General features: G+C 43.4%; 1 protein-coding gene across 3 annotated transcripts in view; it reads right to left on the bottom strand.

Annotated features, from left to right (window-relative positions):
• Positions 1–17,855, bottom strand: part of TENM4 (teneurin transmembrane protein 4) — a gene marked incomplete at both ends in the record, with an annotated part of 373,229 nt that overhangs the window by 172,980 nt on the left and 182,394 nt on the right. The window lies entirely within an intron of this gene.

Genomic DNA, 17,855 nt, shown 5'->3' with positions numbered 1-17,855 from the left:
GGTATGTAGCGATAGGATGAGGGGGAATGGCTTTAAACTGGAAGAGGGCAGGTTCAGATTGAACATTAGGAAGAAGTTTTTCACTGTGAGGGTGGTGAGGCACTGAAACAGGTTGCCCAGAAAGGCTGTTGAGGCCCCATCCCTGGAGGTGTTCAAGGCCAGGCTGGATGTGGCCTTGGGCAACCTATTCTAGTGGGAGGTGTCCCTGCCCATGGCAGGGGGGTTGGAACTTGATGATTTTCAAGGTCCTTTCCAACCTGATTCTATGATTCTATGATTCTTCCTGCCATTTCTCCAGTCCAAGCCTTCCTCTAACCCTGCCCTGCTCCCCGCAGCCAGGCCGTCAGTGATGCCTTATAGCTGAGCGCAAAGCCTGCAGCAAAAGCGACTTCATTTCTTTATAATCTTTTTATAATCTTAGAAGACGGCATCATTATAGGGTTGCACCACACAACGACAGAGCACTCTGCTAAACAAACAATAACGCCACATTTTTAAGTCATGTTTTCTACTGTCGCTGCCAGATAGAGAATTCCCAGCGTGACATTTTGCCTGTCCGTGCGCAGCTGAGGGGCTGTGTTGTTGCTAAGGTCACAGCGATCATGACTAGGAGAAAACAAACCCACAGATCCGAATCGTTTCCATCCTACGGCAGCATCCCCATGCTGGCAGAGGTGTACTTTGAAAAGGCACAGGCATGAAAATAATTTCCGCAAGAAAAACATTAACTGAAGGGGAGAGGGGAAGAGCGAATCAAGTATAAATTCCTACCTCTGCCACAGTCAGGGCCCAGAAAGCCAAGGAAGCAATGGCAAGTCCCAGACACGCAGTCTCCATTCCCGTAGCAATTACTAGGACAATTATCCACTGATTCTGGAAAACAAAAGAGAATTCAAATACTTCTTTAGGAAAGGAAACACCTCGGAGTTTGGGAGGGCTCTGGATGGCAGGACAGCTGAAACCTCAAAGAAATCGCTGTATTTGGGGTTGGAAGCATCAGTTCGAGCTCCCCTAAACAGCGCTCACCCATTTACACCGATGGAAGGCTCAACTCTCGCACATCAGTGTGGAGCAACTGCAAATCCTATGATTAAATCACAGCTGCTCAAACCCACCAGGCTTTGTCCTCACTCAGTACCTGAAAACTTCCACGTTTCTTTTCTTCCTGCTTATTTTTCCAACCATTTTCCCTCTTTGGATTGATGGGACAGAAGCAATACACACCGTTCTGGTGGCAGAACACGCACCTTTGGTCCCATGTTGTTGACTCGGGTAAATGAATTTGGGGCATGTATTTGCGCCAAGCAGAGCTGGGCTCCGATAGAAACGTTCCCCTGTGAAGGTCACTGAACACAGACCCTTGGTTTGTCCTCTCTGCCTCTTAGGATTATTTCTTACATATTTCTTCTTTCTTAGTAGAAGGATTATTTCTAACTGAACGCCTTCTGGTTTGTTCTGCAATATTATACACACAGCCCGAGGTGCTGGGGCTAACACTGCATCTCCAAGAAATGGGAATGGGACTATTCCACACTTTCTTCTGTTTCTAGTTATCATCTGAAATTCCCTGACTTTGGCAAAAATACTGGCTATTCATCTTTCAAGGAAAGTTAACAGGTAAGCAAAATGTTATCTAGCACTTTTATTTTGAGGACAGTTCAAAGTATTGGGGCTAAAAATTATCTGTCATAAAAGAAGAACACAAGATGGCAAAAAAATACATCTAAAAAAGAGAACAAAAATAATTTTATTTTCTTGATCAAACTGTGAGTGAAGACTGAGTAAATGTGAGTGGGGCTTGGAAAGATGATGGAATACCACGGTTCATTCCACACTGTTATTTCACATTTTCTCATAGGAAGATGCATATCAGATTGAACCCAGATTCAGTTATCCAGGAGGGGCACCTGTGGTGCATCTATCACGGAGTGGGGTGGAAATCTCAGCCGTGTGAATAATCACCGGGCTTTCCCAGACGTACTTCCTGGGGCCTTATGGCAGCAAAGATATTTGTAAACTCCCTATCGGCGAAAATGAAGAGAAAGAGCTGCAGCAGAGACGCGCAGATGAGATTCTCATGGCAAATGAAAGGAAGTCTGTTGCTGGATGGGCGTTCTCCAACCAACAGAGGATTCTGAAGGACATTTTAAAGGACGGGGTGTAATTTAATCATTCATAAAGGGCAACAGCAGTTGTAAATAATAAAACCGGTTTCAAACATTTATGTTTGAAGCCTTGGCATCAGATATCTCCTAATCAGCTAGCTCCACGCAGCAAGGGAGGTACAAGGAAGCGCTGTCAGTTTGCTAACACTTCAGCTCTATAGCTAAGCAGATATTCACTTTACGGTGCATGGAAATACATTCTCAGCATGCAGTCAACACTTTGAGCTTGAGCTGCCACCTTCATTCCAATCAAATAGCAGCCACGCTTCCTAGAATAAAGAAATATCAACTCAGGCCTTGTGCATTTCTGCTGGTATTTTGGTATACTAACGCACACTTAATAGCAGGTATAAACACAAATCTATGCTGTAAATGAAAAGTTAATATTAGACCGTATGTATACAATCTTCAGAACTTTGCGATGTTTTCATTTCACTGCTGAAGACGAAAAGAATTTTACTTTATGCATTTTTTCCCCTATGCTTCTTTTTTTACTGTTTTTATACCCGTCTTGTCAAGAAATATATGCAGAAATTTAGAAAAAAAGAAATTATTTATTGATGCACATACACATTCCTACACATATGAAGAACACACAGAGTGTGAGTACTGCAAAAGTAGATAATGAGGCGGGCAGGAGATTTAATGGCTCCTGATGCTGAAAGGGTCAGTCCTTTCCCTCTAATCCTCTCATCCCAGCTACCACTCTAAGCTCCCTCTTCTTGGGCTGGCTCTGGCACTTGTCAGACCCTTCAATGAGGTGGTTAAGCTCAAAAGGTGGCAGAAATATTAACGCAGCAGAGAAAAAAAAGACGTGAAATGTCTTCTACTGCCTGAAAACTGGGAGCAGGAGTAGGGCCATGCTGTTCAGCACCAGCGCAGCACTTAGACGTCTCCTGAAGCCCCACCATCACCCCGTCACTCTGGGTCGGGGTCTGTAAACTGCAGCAGCGCCACGGCGAGGTTACTTCTGCATGACCTTTGAAGTCAATGGGAATAGTTATGTCAGTACTTGATGCAACACAGACTCCCAGTGTTATGACAACACCTACAGTATATTAAAACCTTTTTGAAAAGCTTTTTTCAAGCTTTTGCTTTAAAGGACTAAATTGAGTCCTCGAAAAGGAGCAAAATACCCGTACAGCTTTCTTGGTGTATTTATGTAATGTAGTAAGAAATATTTATGCAAAATAATAAAAAATCAAAGCAACAGCAAAAAAGCAATGCAGCATCAGGCACGGCAGCTGTTCCAAAGCGTAACAATGCACCACATGAGCTAAAGGGTAATCTTTGTTACTGCAAATAATATATTGCATTTATAGTGGGGTTCAGCTGATGCATTTGCAATGCCCAGGACAAGACAGGCAATACACGGTACACCAATTAGACGTCTGCTGGAGGTTAAACCGTAAGAGTCTTGTCCACTATACTGACTGGGTATACTGGGATCTAGACGTTCAGACTGACCACAGAAATGCAGTATATCTGTGTCTAGGTAACCAAATTTTCCTGACTCTTAGGGAAAATCCATGTAATGAACTTTACTCCAGCAGTGCTCCCTTTCCTCCTCTGACTAGTTCAGATGTAGATAGACACCCAGATCCCATCCACAGTGACCAACATTAATGCATGTCAAAAAAAACTACTCACCTATATTTTGTGGTTCAACTACAGAGCTGGCATTTTACTTTGCAAAACTGCAGCAATACTCACACTTATCATTTCATCTCTCACTATCTCCTCAATCCTTGATTTCCCAAACTCTTCCTTGCAAGCATGCCCTAACTGCATCACACCAGATTGTGGCCAATAGAAAAGGAATAAAAAAACAGGTGAATTAAACCCATTGTACCTTCTTCACTAAAGCACCTCAGTAACTCTTAATTGTGGCCTGAATATCCTATGCTATTAATAATAGAATAGGCCCTTAAAAATCCCTTCATCCTACTTCATTGCTTTCTCTGCTGCTCCTTGTTTTTCTAACACAACCAACAGTAAAATTTCTACCATGTTCTCATTTTACACTAGCTCACTTTGCCCTGGAATAACCCGCTGAATAGAGACGAGACGAAGTGAAAAGAAACTCTTCCCCCCAATTGGCTGGTGCCACTTACCATTTTTTAGCAGTTAAAGATACAAACTTGCCTGGTGTGACTCAGGGCAATTAAGGTCTCTGCACGCTCCCAAAAAGTTCTTCGCTACTGAGAATCAACTCTGAAAAGCGATGGGGATTCATGCAGTACATCTCTGTCTCAAAGCTGCTCCCAGACAGCTCAAAACTTATTTCCATAAAGGAAGAGTTAAATGAACCTGTTTTTTTCTCACGAACTCCAGAGCTAATGAGAACAAACAAGGCTTGCGGCTTCGGCTTGTGAGCACCAAGTCTGAGAGTGGTGTGTGCAGTACTAAGCGTGGTCTTACTTATATTCTTAGGTTCCATCACAAACTGGAATTTCTTTTTACTTTGAAGACTGCAGGCACGAGCAAATCATACTCACTTAAGACTTCCCATAAAAAACTCTGTTCACCCCAGGACTGAATTTTGTTTAAGTGGTTACAGACTGGGAAAGTTGGACAGCCAAGTGATTTTCTGGCCCTTCTGAATGTAGAATCATGGAAACATAGAATGGTTAATGTTGGAAAGGACCTTGAAGATAATCAAGTTCCAACCCCCCTGCCATAGGCAGGGACACCTCCCACTAGACCAGGTTGCCCAAGGCCACGTCCAGCCTGGCCTTGAATACCTCCAGGGATGGGGCCTCAACAACCTCTCTGGGCAACCTGTTCCAGTGCCTCACCACCTTCTAAGTGAAAAATTTCTTATGTTCAGTCTGAACCTGCCCTCTTCCATTTTAAAACCATTCCCCCTCATCCTATCACTACATGCCCTAGTATCACAGAATCATGGATTCACAGAATGTTTTGGGTTGGTTAAAAATCATCTAGTTCCAACCCCCCTGCCGTGAGCAGGGACACCTCCCACCAGCCCAGGTTGCTCAGAGCCCCGTCCAACCTGGCCTTGAACACCTCCAGGGATGGGGCAGCCACAGCTTCTCTGGGCAACCTGCGCCAGGGGCTCACCACCCTCACAGTCAAGAATTTCTTCCTAATATCTAATCTAAATCTCCCCTCTTTCAGTTTAAAACTGTTTCCCCCCTGTCCTATGGCTACACTCCCTGATCAAGAGTCCCTCCCCAGCTCTCCTGGAGCCCCTTTAGGCACTGGAAAGGGCTCTGTGGTCTCCCCAGAGCCTTCTCTTCTCCAGGCTGAACCCCCCCACCTCTCCCAGCCTGTCCTCCCAGCAGAGGGGCTCCAGCCCTCCCAGCAGCTCCGGGGCCTCCTCTGGCCCCGCTCCACCAGCTCCATGTCTCTCCTGTGCTGAGGCCCCCGAGCTGGAGGCAGCACTGCGGGGGGTCTCCCCAGAGCAGAGCGCAGCAGAGGGGCACAATCCCCCCCTCGCCCTGCTGGCCACGCTGCTGGGGATGCAGCCCGGGGTGCCGGGGGCTCACTGGGATGCGAGCGCACATTGCCGGCTCATGTTGAGCTTCTCATCCACCAACAACTCCAAGTCCTTCTCCTCAGCGCTGCTCTCCATCCATTCTCCTCCCAGCCTGGATTTGTGCTTGTGATCACTGAGTTCAATAGGAAATTGCTAATTGTTACCATTCCCAATTTTTTTAGGCTGCTAATCTGAGGCATAGACAAATACACCATTTGCTTCATATCATAAACTAACTCATGTGACAGCGACAAAGCTCCCAGACTAATGGTCTGCTCGGGGGACCACTTTGCTGCTGACAAAAAGCCCCGTGAAAGCCAACTCTACTGTGGTGAGCTCTATAAAGATCTGTCAGCCTGGCTTACAATTACCTACGTGAATTACCTTTATCCAGATGAAATACAATAAACATATTAGGGAGGCAGATGAACTGTTAGACTCTCGATGGACTTCTTTTTTATATACTCACCGTGTTCGTTGGTCAGCGGTACAGCTACGTTAACAGTATTTCCGCCTTATTTATTTACTATGCAACATTCAACTTAATAGCTTGTTTCTATATCTTTTGGGCCAGAGGCCAAGGCAGATGTTTGCCTGACACCAAATCCTATTAGCGGCCGCAGTAACACAATTGTGTGTTAAAGATAAATATTTTATAGCCTACACTTGCCACCAAGCATCATCATTCCCTGGGCATTTAGAGGCAACTATCTATTGGCAAAGAAAAAATAGTTATCTAGCTGGCAATTGAAGGCAGCGGCTTTCCAGGGAGTTAATAAGTACCAGGACTGCTTTCTAAGAACCGATTAAATGCCATTCAGTGCAGTGTGGTTCTATGAATTCAAATGTAACTATTTCCTTCAATAACCTCAAAGAATTGTTGTGGAACTGGCAGTGTTTGGTGCCAGAAACGTGTAGGAATAGCGCTGCAGTGGAAGAATCACACTTTAATAAATCAATGCTAATCTCGGTGATGATCTCTGATGAGAATATTAAATATTAGAAGTGAGATGCAAAGAAAAAAGCAGTAGGTAATCTCATTGTTTGGCCTCTTCAACCGGTAGTCTACATCACCTCTGCACAAGAAATGGCCTCAAAATCTTTTGCTCTTTGTTGTTAAGAAGATACATGAAGCTTCAGAGCCTGAAATAAATTGCCACATCTTCTAATCTACCAACCCAAGGAGATATAGTATATATACTGATTGGTGTAAGAAAAGGTTCTACCCCTTCCTTACAAATGTCAACCCTCTATATACACAGATGCATATATTTTAAAAAAGTAAGTAAATTAAAAACAATTACTGGAGCTAAAAATAAAAAAATCCTTAGAGGCGAATTGCTACTTTATCAAGGAAATACATATATTTATTGTCACACAGAAAGACATTGTTCCTGACTGTCCACTGACTTATTTTCTGCCTAGTCACGTTCCCCTGCCTCAAGAAGATGCTTTGCTGGGAGGGAGGGAGCACACGCGGAGCGGGGCAGCAGGTAGGTAGATTCCATGGTTTATATCTAACCTTGAAATCTGCTGCGTGAGCCACATCAATGTAAAAGGGCCGTGAGGAGGGCCCGGCAGCCCTCTCATGCTACAACGAACTACATCCCATGGGAGAGTGAAGGGACATCACATTATTTCACCTTATTCTCTGCCGCTGCACCAGAGCAACCTTAGCAAGCCACATATTCCTTCTCCCAGACGTGCTCATCTAGGATAAAGCTGTCACCTACAAGCTCATTGCAATAACATCTCTTTCACAAAAATGCTCCCTGTCACTGCCCCGACTACGTTAGCAATAATTTTAATAGCAAGTCAGGCAGTATAACATGAAAGGCAAAGAAGATTCTGAAGCTCTGTGAACACATTTAATTTGCTTCCCAGTTGCAGAGCTTGCAGTCTTGTTTATTTTTCAAAGCAATGATGCTACTCAATTGAATTTCACCGCAGGGTAAGTTGGATTCTAAGCCCAGAGAACTGTCACCTGCCCTTGTAATTGTGATAACAATGCCAAGGGAGACGGGGAGGTGAGAGGGGATAAAACAGGTTGCAGACATCTCGAAACACCAGACTTGGCATTATGACCCCCAACAAAAAAAGAAGGTAAAAAAAAAAAACAAAAAACAACTCAAATTCCTGGAAACGAAGGAAACGGGGAAATGCTGGGTCTGATGTTCTCTTGCTCCTCCTCTTCCTTCCCCAGCTGAAGTTTGAAAGGACTGATTCCTTCTTATGGTACATCCTCACCTGCTGAGATCTCGATTTTGCTGCTTCATTTGTGTTTTATAAGGCTTTTACATTTCTAGTTCCAGTAATCCACACCTGGCCGCCAGGGATGCGAAAATCTTGACAGCATCATGGAAACTCTGTCATTATTTCTGAGTGCTTTTTCGCAGTTTCCTCTTCTGTAGGGCACCTAGCGCGATGCTGATACTGCTAATGCCACTTGATGTTGTGCCAGATTTTGATTTTTTTCTTCTTTTTCTGAAAGCCGGGAGGTCTGTTTTAATTAAAGATCCGTGCATATAACCCTCTTTGCTCTCATATCCCAGTGGAACTCTAACCTTCACATGCAGGTACCAGGATGCTAAATTAGAAAAAGGGCAATGGGCAGGCAGTCCTTTAAACAACTCCTTAAATCACTCCTGATTCTGGAAAGTCAGAGTGAAGTACAGTAATCACAGTATCCAATTGTGTGTTATTCTCCAGCCCGCCTCTTTTTCTGTAAGAACTTTCAAAACCAAAGCCATCTGCAATGGCCAATACCCCACATCTCCACCAGTGTGCTTGTCTGCAAGTACCTGCTCCAGCCGGCGGGGGCCCTACAGTCTTCATCATTTTAAAAGGTGACGGCGAAACAGAAAAGGTTTGGCGTTCAGGATTGGTTTGGGTTGTGTATTGAAACCATCAAGAGCCGCTGAATTTGACGAATTTGACAGTACATCATGTGAGCACATTTTCCCTTGAGATGTCTGAATTCTTGCTTCTAGGCCTGGCTTGAGGTGTCTGTCCAGGTACTCGAGTGGCTCTCACCGCAACATCAGTCTTCCTCACACTATTTCAAGCACACCTGACTCCAGGCCCTGCTGGAAACACTACAAACCCAGCTTTACTGTGCACTATTTTTGAACTTCTGTGCTACAGAAACAGGGACCAAGTGGGAACAGTTTGGGGAGTAAATAAAGAAGAGCACAAGCCCGACCATTTCAGAGGTCTGTGCCACATTTGGTCTGAATTTGGTTTGCCCTTTGAGAGAGAGCGTTATCTCACTGATTCATTCCTTTCTCTTACCGCTTCCTTTTTAAGAAGAAATCTTTCCAGTGCAGAATGCCTTATAATCTAAAGCTATCAGATGGTTGAAAGCATAAGGTGTAATGGGATTTCAAAAGCACTTGGGCACTGGTCTATGTATACCCCCATTTAAGTTAATGGTAAAATCTCCTTTGACTTCACTGGGACCAGAATGAAGGCAACTTTTAGAAAATCCTGCTAATGTATTTCTGCTGTTCATAGGGATATACAGGGAACGCTGTTTTCTTCCCGGAGAACGTGAGCAATGCTAAAAGCATGAAAGGGTCTAGGAAATACAGTTCTTAAGGAATCATACATCAAGCATCTGAAAAAAACCCTCTGTTCTAAATCACTAGAAATGTGACCACAGGTTAGAAGTTAGCTGGGAAAAAAAATTCAGTGAATGATTTTGAACAGAGTAGCTGTTGGGCTGAAGACTTCTTCCTTCTACAATGCAGCTTCTAAGCACAGTAACACTTTAATCCCATTCTTGTAACATACATATGACAAGGCTGTGGAGGTCTAGAAAGACAACTTGCGAACGTTTCTTTTTTTCCTAGTTTTCCTTTTATGCAGGTGGTGTATTTTTAAATCTGAATTTCGCTCCAGTACATGAAACGCTCATATCCCAAATTTGCCCAAGGGATTGCAAAGAATTTTTGTTGTTGTTCCTTCCCACTCTCATAAATTGTTACAAACTAATACAGGAAACAACAATTATTCAGCCTTCAGGTTTCAACTTCGGGAGCTGCACTAGCAAGCGGGAAGTTACTTCACGTTCGGTACATTACAATTTCTGCTCTTGTAGCTCAGGGCAAGGCTAAAGCTGGCCTTGACTTTCATTTTAAATGATGGTGTAAGTTGGCATGTTCTATGGGGAAAAAAGCAAACCATTCTTGCATACACACACAGACAAGACCTCAAATGCGATGGCATTTGGTCAAAGAAATGCCACGAAACCTTCGCAATGTTATAATTTTGGGTGCATTAAAGATTAAGTTTCATTTTACATAGTCTTTAGCAAATATATCCAGCTGGATAAACGAGGATGTTCCGGCTGGAATGACTGATGCTTGAGGTTCAATTAGATAGGTGCCTGGTGCTAGCGACGTGCTCTCCAGCGTGGTGCCTGGTCTCCAGCCACTGCTACAGAAGCGCCCGAGTCTCCTCTAGGTTTTCTGTCAGATCTGCCATGCTGTAGAGATGCCCTCCGTACCCTGGGGCGTCCCAGATGCCGCTAGGCGCCCTGTGCTCAGGCAACTGCGTTGACCTTTCAGTGGTCTTTGATCGGGGCCAGAGAAAAAGCAAACCTCATGGCCCCGTTTCTGCCTCCAGCAGCTTTGCTGCACAAATTTGGTCAAACCATGTTCCTTCTCAGAGCCTCCAGCACGCCCTCCAGAAATCAGTTTAATGTAATTCATTTAACTCTTTTTCTGAGACTGTTGTAGCACTTAGATAAAGAAAGCAGTCACACATTCAATACACAGACCGGCCATTTTCATTCAAAAAGTCAACGTATGTCAGGAGTTACTGTCCAGACTATGTCCTTCTCATCCCACCCCGCGCCAGAGCGGAGGTTGGTCCAGTAACTCCTGAGGTGCTGATGTTGTTGGCTTCTGTTCTCTTTTGTGGTCAATTAAACGCACACAAGTACATATACTTTAACGCAGCCTTTGGAAAATGGAAGTCTTAGAAATTCTGTTGTTCTAGCAGAGAAAGGGTTCTCCTTTTGTTTGCCAAAGTGGACAAGTAACTCCCACAGGCTTATTTCTCTGCTTTAGCAGGGGAGCATTCATGGAAAGAAAAGTCTGCCCAGAACTGTTCTAGCAGCTCGGTAATACGACACAGGAATAAAACAAGCTGTGCTTACGTTGGCCCGCAGTCTGGGGTGCATGGAAAGAGCTATATACAAAAGTGTAAAAACGAAAACCATATGCACCGTTTTACACATTTCTCCAGCAACCCTCAGATAGCACGAGATGCCATGTTATTAAGGCAGAATTCTGCTGTTCTGAAAAAAAAAACCACAACCTGAACTGAAAAAAAGGGACAGAAATAACAGAAAGAAAGAAAAAGGCTTTAACTTCAGTATTAAATAAACCTTTTCTTGACCCTAAAACTAAAGTAATTACCCCAATCAATAAACCTTTTGTACAAGCTCTGTCAGATCAAGAGAACTTGCCTGCCTGCGAACAGCACGCTGACAAGCAAGTTCAAGGCCACCAGCCCATGTACAGATGTAGGCAACGGTTTCCAAAAAGACAAATCTACCTTCATTTTTCTGCCACTCTAAAGCATGATCAAAACCAAACAAAACCTGGATCCTTAAAGACGTTCAGTCCTCTAACTTCTGCTGAGATGAATACTTATTGGCGTCCAAGCAAACCTTACCTACGTGTTTAATTTCTTTTGTACAACAATATCAGTGAAAATATGTATCTGCTTGTCTATTTTTTCTTCCCAAATTATCAATTTTAATCATAAAATCTATTGAAAGAGGAGTGTACATATACAATAAAAAAAAAAAACCACAAACACAAGAAAAAGCATAAGGGTACCATTAAATAAACTATTCCATCTCTGCTTTAAAGCTAAGCTAGCTTTATACACTGTAATTTTCTACTGCCAGCTTTTACTCACAGAGCATCAATGAAGAGATACACTCTGTACGGAAAGTGCAGCTGTGGAAGTTTTTACAGCCAAGTATCTGACCTTTACCGGCTTTTTATTATTTAATTATCTTTGAGATGTGTCCTTAATTTCCCCTTTATTAGCAATGCCTTACGTCTTCAAAAGAAAAATCTTGAAATAATAATTTTGCCTGCCATTATGGCTTGGGACGCAGGGTTATTATGGAAGAATGGTTTCAGACGCTTGCAGAGAGAAAAAAGGTCATCACAAATAACATGTAGATTTGAAATGATTGGTCTGACTTCAGGTTTCTTGGAAGTGCCGCAGCTCCGGCAGGAGCAGGCAGAGAGCTGCAAGGAGCATTTAGGGAACGGTGTGCTGTAGGGTCATGTACAAACGTTACTGACTGAACCTGAAGGGGATTTAAGAAGCGGGAGCAATGCTTGATCTGTTAGGAGTCATCCGAAAAGGCAGATGGGGAGATAAACTCCAACACTGGGACAGGCTCATCCCTTTGGCTCACTTCACTGGGAAATGAGACTGTTCATCAATTTTGAGGAAAAAGCTGGAAAGATTAAGGTGGCATTGATAAAGGTATTGTTGACTGCGAGGTGATGAAGTTTTAAGAGCTGTATCACTATTCATCTAAAAACACCATCACTGTTTTACCGAGAATAGCAAATAAAAAACCTCTGGGCGCTGGGAGTGCAAACTAACGTGAAAAGTTTCACCTCTGCACAGCCCTCCTTCCATTCCCAGATCCCGGCTCAGGCTATGTTTGCTTTTTATTAAGCCCTATAAAGCAAACAGATGAGATTTACACATAGGCTGGATGAAAAAGTGAAAACTCAGCAAGCACACGACTGTACCCGCTTGGAGAGGGGAAGTCTTGCAGCTCACACAAAGCTCAGGCAGAGGGAGTTCACCCCACATTTCCGTCTCCCCAGGTGAGACCCCACCTGTCAGGCTGGGCTGGATGTGACAAGGATAGACATGGTAATCTCCTGTCTTCTTGCCATCACTCTGCATGGACTAATTAAATTTTCACCAAAGGACCCTAAGTCCTGTGGCCGGCTGGATGGTTAGTGGAAGACACCTTGCAGTGCTGCAGCATAACCTGGACCTGCTCTGCAGATAAGCGTACGTTTTCAATCAAGCAGACCCGTCAACCTAATGTCATCCATGAGACTAAATTCACAAGGAAAAAAAAACAACCTAACCCAGCCTGGTAGGGACTCATAAATGCCCTTTTTGACTCCTATGAATTGAGTGACTATATCTTTTCTAAATACTACCCGAGACCTACAACCACACTCAGAGAAGCTGGGTAAGAGCTGAAAGCAGGAAACAAAGCATCAAAAAAAGGGAGCAGCAACAAGAGGGCAGTCAAAAAAGGCACTGCCCATCCGATAAGAATGTCTGTCAAGCAAAGGCTTGTAAGGGGACACACAGAGCTGGAGGCAAAAAGCTCTTTGCAGAGCATGCAAAGCTCTGCTGTTATTTTGCAGGAGATCAATAACATCAAAAGCTAAGTTGTGATTTTCCTCCCTGCCATGGTTCTCATATGCCGCTATATTTCTTTTTTCTGTGCAGAGCAAGAAAAGAGTTGTGAGTCTGGGAAGGAACAGGCCACTAATTAATTACCTGTAGAGAGTTACCACCAGGTGGAAGTGCTCAGAATCCCTCTGTGAAACAGGGGAAGGGCTAAGGTGACCATACTCATGCAATAGGGGAGAACAACACTTGTGGTCACTAAGCACTTCCAGGGAGCATCTGGAGTCCCATTAACAGTTACAGGGTCCTGATTCAGCTCAGTACTTCCAGCCTCTTTTGCTCGATATAGCCTAAGGAGAAGTTCAGAAAAGGGTAGTTTGGACATTAAAACCACTTTTCCTCCCTCAGAGTCCTGAAGATCTAATCACACATGGAGGAGTTTTAAGTCAAGTAACTCAGGCATTAAGGAGCTAACAGAAAGTGTGAGGCAGAACAGATCACACCCCACATTAGTCTGCACAGTATCCTCACTCCTCAGTATTTACACAAAACCAATTTAGGCTTTTCCAGACATTAGCAAAGCAGGTGTAAATAATGTGAATGGCTTTGAGACTAAGTGGATCACGCTTATGCATCCCCTCTGAATTGGAAGTGGATAGAATTTAAGTTAGCCCACATATAGGCAGCAAAAGGAAGGGAAGCAAATCTGAGCGACTCAGGCTCTTCCTTTTCCCTTTGCTAAGAAGCAGCTAAACACAGAGGCACTTTCACTTAGAGCTAAGGAAGAGTTGTTCTTGTCACCTCTCACACAAGGGGAGCTCCCAGGTCCCCCATTTGCCTCCCAGGTCCCCCGTTTGCCTCTGTACCCTGTAATTTCTCCTCTCCTCTCGAAGCTCAGTCCGACTGTGAAGCGCCCCTCTGTTGGTATCCTTCTCGTGTGTGGACTGCTGTCCCAGGGACTGGATGGGGTGGGTGGTTATATTTTAGGCTACTGCAGGAAGGGAGCTTGCCTTTTGATGTATATTGCAAAGTGCGGTACGTGCTGGCAGCCCCTTATAAATAACACCGCCAGCTCCCTTTGCACTTTGATGGAGGAGAAGTACATACGGTAGTTTTCTTTATGGAAACTGGAGGGGGCAGGAGGAATAACGGTCCTTTTCTTAAACTTAAGTGTTGTCTTTTGCAGAAGATAAAAGTGAGATAAAGCCTTGCATCCTACCACGGGCATTCTACATGTGTTCCCTCTTGCTTGTTGGGTGACATGCTGGTAAACAGAGATGCTCTCCTCTCACAGGCAGCTGATTTTGCATTTCCTTTTGATTTCTCAGTGGTCCTGCACAGCCAAGCTTGCCCGAGCTCAGCAGTAACAGCTGCTGGAAGACGCTTTCTCTCTGACTGTGGATGCCGCTTTCAGGGTCTCAGATGTTTCTTCCTTCTACTGAGCAGATTTTTGGCCAACATCTCTCTCTCAGATGTGCCGATTCCAGCTGATTCCTCAGCCTACTATTTTGCTCCACTTCTACAAGATTGCTCTGAATAAATCACCGCTATCAGGCAGACGTGAATCCACAAGGTGCTTTTCAGAGAAGTGTTCCGATTAGAAATTTCAGAAAGTGCCGCCAATGCCATTGACAAAAAGGTTAATTTATTATTGAGAGACCTTGATTGTCCATTCCTTTATAAAGTCGTACATTGTAATTCAGAGGAACGGGATATGAAAATGGTATTAAAAGATGAAAACTTTACCAGAATAATCTTTTTTTTCCCCTCCACATGAATAGCCTGTATTATGCAGAAGTATAAGCTCTGACAGGCATAACGATGCTGTATTCTCCCCAGGTTTACGTGCAGTGGCATGTAACAGGCACACATTTTGACACCCCCTAACTCTTTAGTTATGATGATTCCACATCCTTTTAGAAAACAGTCTAAACTGCCATCTCCTGCCCTCAAAATCAGCCCTAAAATTCCTGAGTGGATTTAGTTATAGCTATATCAGATTCCAAAACTGTATGACAGACAGCCTCACAATTTATGAAATTAACTGTCTGTTATCAAACTGGGAATACAGATGCTTTTTTTTTGTCCCCATTCTTCTCTAGAATAATGGAGGCCAAATCATTCCAGACAAGCACTGCACAGTAATTGCAGCTGATATTGTCATACAGAGCCTGCAATGATTTTATTGGAGCTGAAAAGTTCAGTCTGTTGGAACATAGCAGATATACTTGGAAAATCAGCACCCTTTCCAGTCAACATTGTTATGGCTGAAGTAAATGCTGTGGCCCTTCACTCAGGTGAGTCCTTACTCCCAGGGAGGTTTGACTGCACTTTGGCTTTATGAACTTATCATTATGATCGCCATTATCAATTTTGTGCTTTCTACTATTATCCGTGATTATTAATTAATGCTTAATGCGTTTTCCCAGCAGTTCTATCAGCCTCGCAGCATCTCTGGGGAAATGTCATACTCCTCAGCTTTACATGGTGGGCAGCTGAAGCATGAGCCTGGGCTGGGGCAGAATTAGCACATCAGTCAGAATTCAGGAGTTCCAGGCTGCTGGTCCTCTTCTCAGATCATTGCATCCTTCTTCATCCTGCATCGCAGCTATACTTTTCACTCTCACTGTAAGCCCTACGTCTGTGCAATAATAAAGGGAGATTTTTCTATGTGCTCCTGCCACAAAAAGTCAAATTAAAATGGCAGCTTGCCTCTGACAGTCAACACAACTCCTCTGCAGGTTCCTCACCCCACACAGAAAGATCTAAGCCCCTCATCATGTGTGACTTGATTTATTTGTTTGGCAATGCAATTTTACACCCTGGTTCATAAACACTGTGTCGGGTTGCTGTATCCTCTTTACTCTGGCACTGACAAAAATTATAACACTACAGTACTATAGTATTTATAGACTTAAAATCTAGCAACCATGTCTTGCCAGACCTTATGAATACACTAGAAAGGTTCTGAAGCATTACAGTACATTTACACAGAACACCTGCCTTGATTTTTTTTTTTTTTAAACAAGCTGTTGAAATCTAGGCCAAGAAGAACAGTACCGAGTTGTTACGGCTATTACATTTTTTTATGTTACTTATAAAAATGCTGCACTTCTCTGGCCAAATTCTAGCCATGAAGCCACATCTTCCGATCTAAAGTTTTCACTTATCTCAAGTGAGTTTCAAAGTGTATAGCTTGTACCTAAACAGTTTTCCGCACACTATAGCTTTGTGTTGCTACACAGCTGCCAGTGGGCAAAGTGATTCCCACATATGGGGCAAAGCCCTCTCTCGTGTAGCAAAAGAAAACTTCTTTGTACTGAAAGACAGAGTGATTCAAGGTCACTGGGGGATACATCACGGACTGTTCTGTTATCATATGGTCATGAAGGTACGGCGGAGTGTAAACAAAACCAAATAGGATTGCCTTAAAGAAAGCCTGACATGCTGCTCCCCTGCACCATTCACCTATTGTTCAAAGGCAAATTAAGAATATTTTGCTGTTTCCTCATCACCCCATGTTAGTGCAATGAGGCCAAGAGAAAACTCAGGCTAGAACCTCGTTGAGCATCACTTTGAAAACAAGAACAACTAGTGACTGTGCTTTAAAAGTGTTTCCTGCTGTGACAGCTTTACTGATATTCCTGTGAAATGTTTCCTTTTAAACTGGAGACATTCTTAGACGCGGAAAAAAGTCACTTTCAGAAGAATACCTCGGGGTTCTTTTGGGCAGAAAGTAGTCAGTGTAAGGAAAAACTCAGATTGCTAAGGCAAACTAAATGACAGCAAATCTGCATTCTATAGAGCAAGACTTCAATTTCATAAGCTAACATGCAACTATTTCTGGTGTTGCTTAACTGTGAACAGGACTGAACGTGTGCATTTCCAGGTTTAAATTTAACACAGTATTTTAGCAGTGTTTCCACTTCTGCATTAAATAAACTTTAGTGCTAAAACGGAATATTGGGATCTTAATGACTTTGCTTTAATAAGACCTAAACTTTTAATTAATCTGCCAAGACAAATTACAGCCCATAGCTCTTAGGTAACTATTGCAGACAGCTGAGACTCAACACCAATGCCTCTTCTGGGAGATGGATTAATGGCAGCTTTGGAACGAGTCTGCTTTTTTCAGCAAAGAAAAAAAGTCCATTAAACAATCACTGTGGCTAGAAGAAAGCCGAGTGCTAGTTTTATGGAGCAATCTTTAAATTACAACCAAATTAATTTGGGTATATGAACAGTTTCAGCAGGTCAGTCAAATTTAAAATGAAATATTATGGAATGAGAAACAGATTCTGATATTTACAGGGTGGAGGAAGAAGACCCCGTGTGCCAGGCTGTCAGGCAGCCCCCAGGCAGCATCCTTCCCTCCTGGGACAGGAACAAATCGGTGCCTTTACGCTGAACTGGCAGAGCACTTTACTGCCAGAGAAACTGAGAGACCTGTTTAGTTCATTTATTCTTCTTAAGAAATCTCAGCTTCTTTCTGTTAGCAAGGAGAAACAAATATTCCCGTGATTGTGGCTCCTGCCACCAAGCCTTGCAGTGCTCTTTATTGGAGTTTTAACTGCAATACTCTGCCTCGACTCCAGCTTGAGTAGTTTTGACGGTGCTCAAAGGCAGGACTGTCCATCACACAAAACCGCTGTGCGCTCTTCAATCATTCCTATACCTCCGCTCCAGAAAGAGAAAGAAAAAAAAACAACCAACCAACCAACCAAAAAACCTAAATAAAAAGAAGATCAAAAGAAGAAAATGAAGCAGGGAATTTC

The sequence above is a fragment of the Vanellus vanellus genome (genome assembly GCF_965231255.1).
Source record: "Vanellus vanellus genome assembly, chromosome: 1".
NCBI classification, from domain to species: domain Eukaryota; kingdom Metazoa; phylum Chordata; class Aves; order Charadriiformes; family Charadriidae; genus Vanellus; species Vanellus vanellus.
Note: the sequence above shows the minus strand (reverse complement) of the source record. Positions and strands in the feature narration are given on the sequence as shown.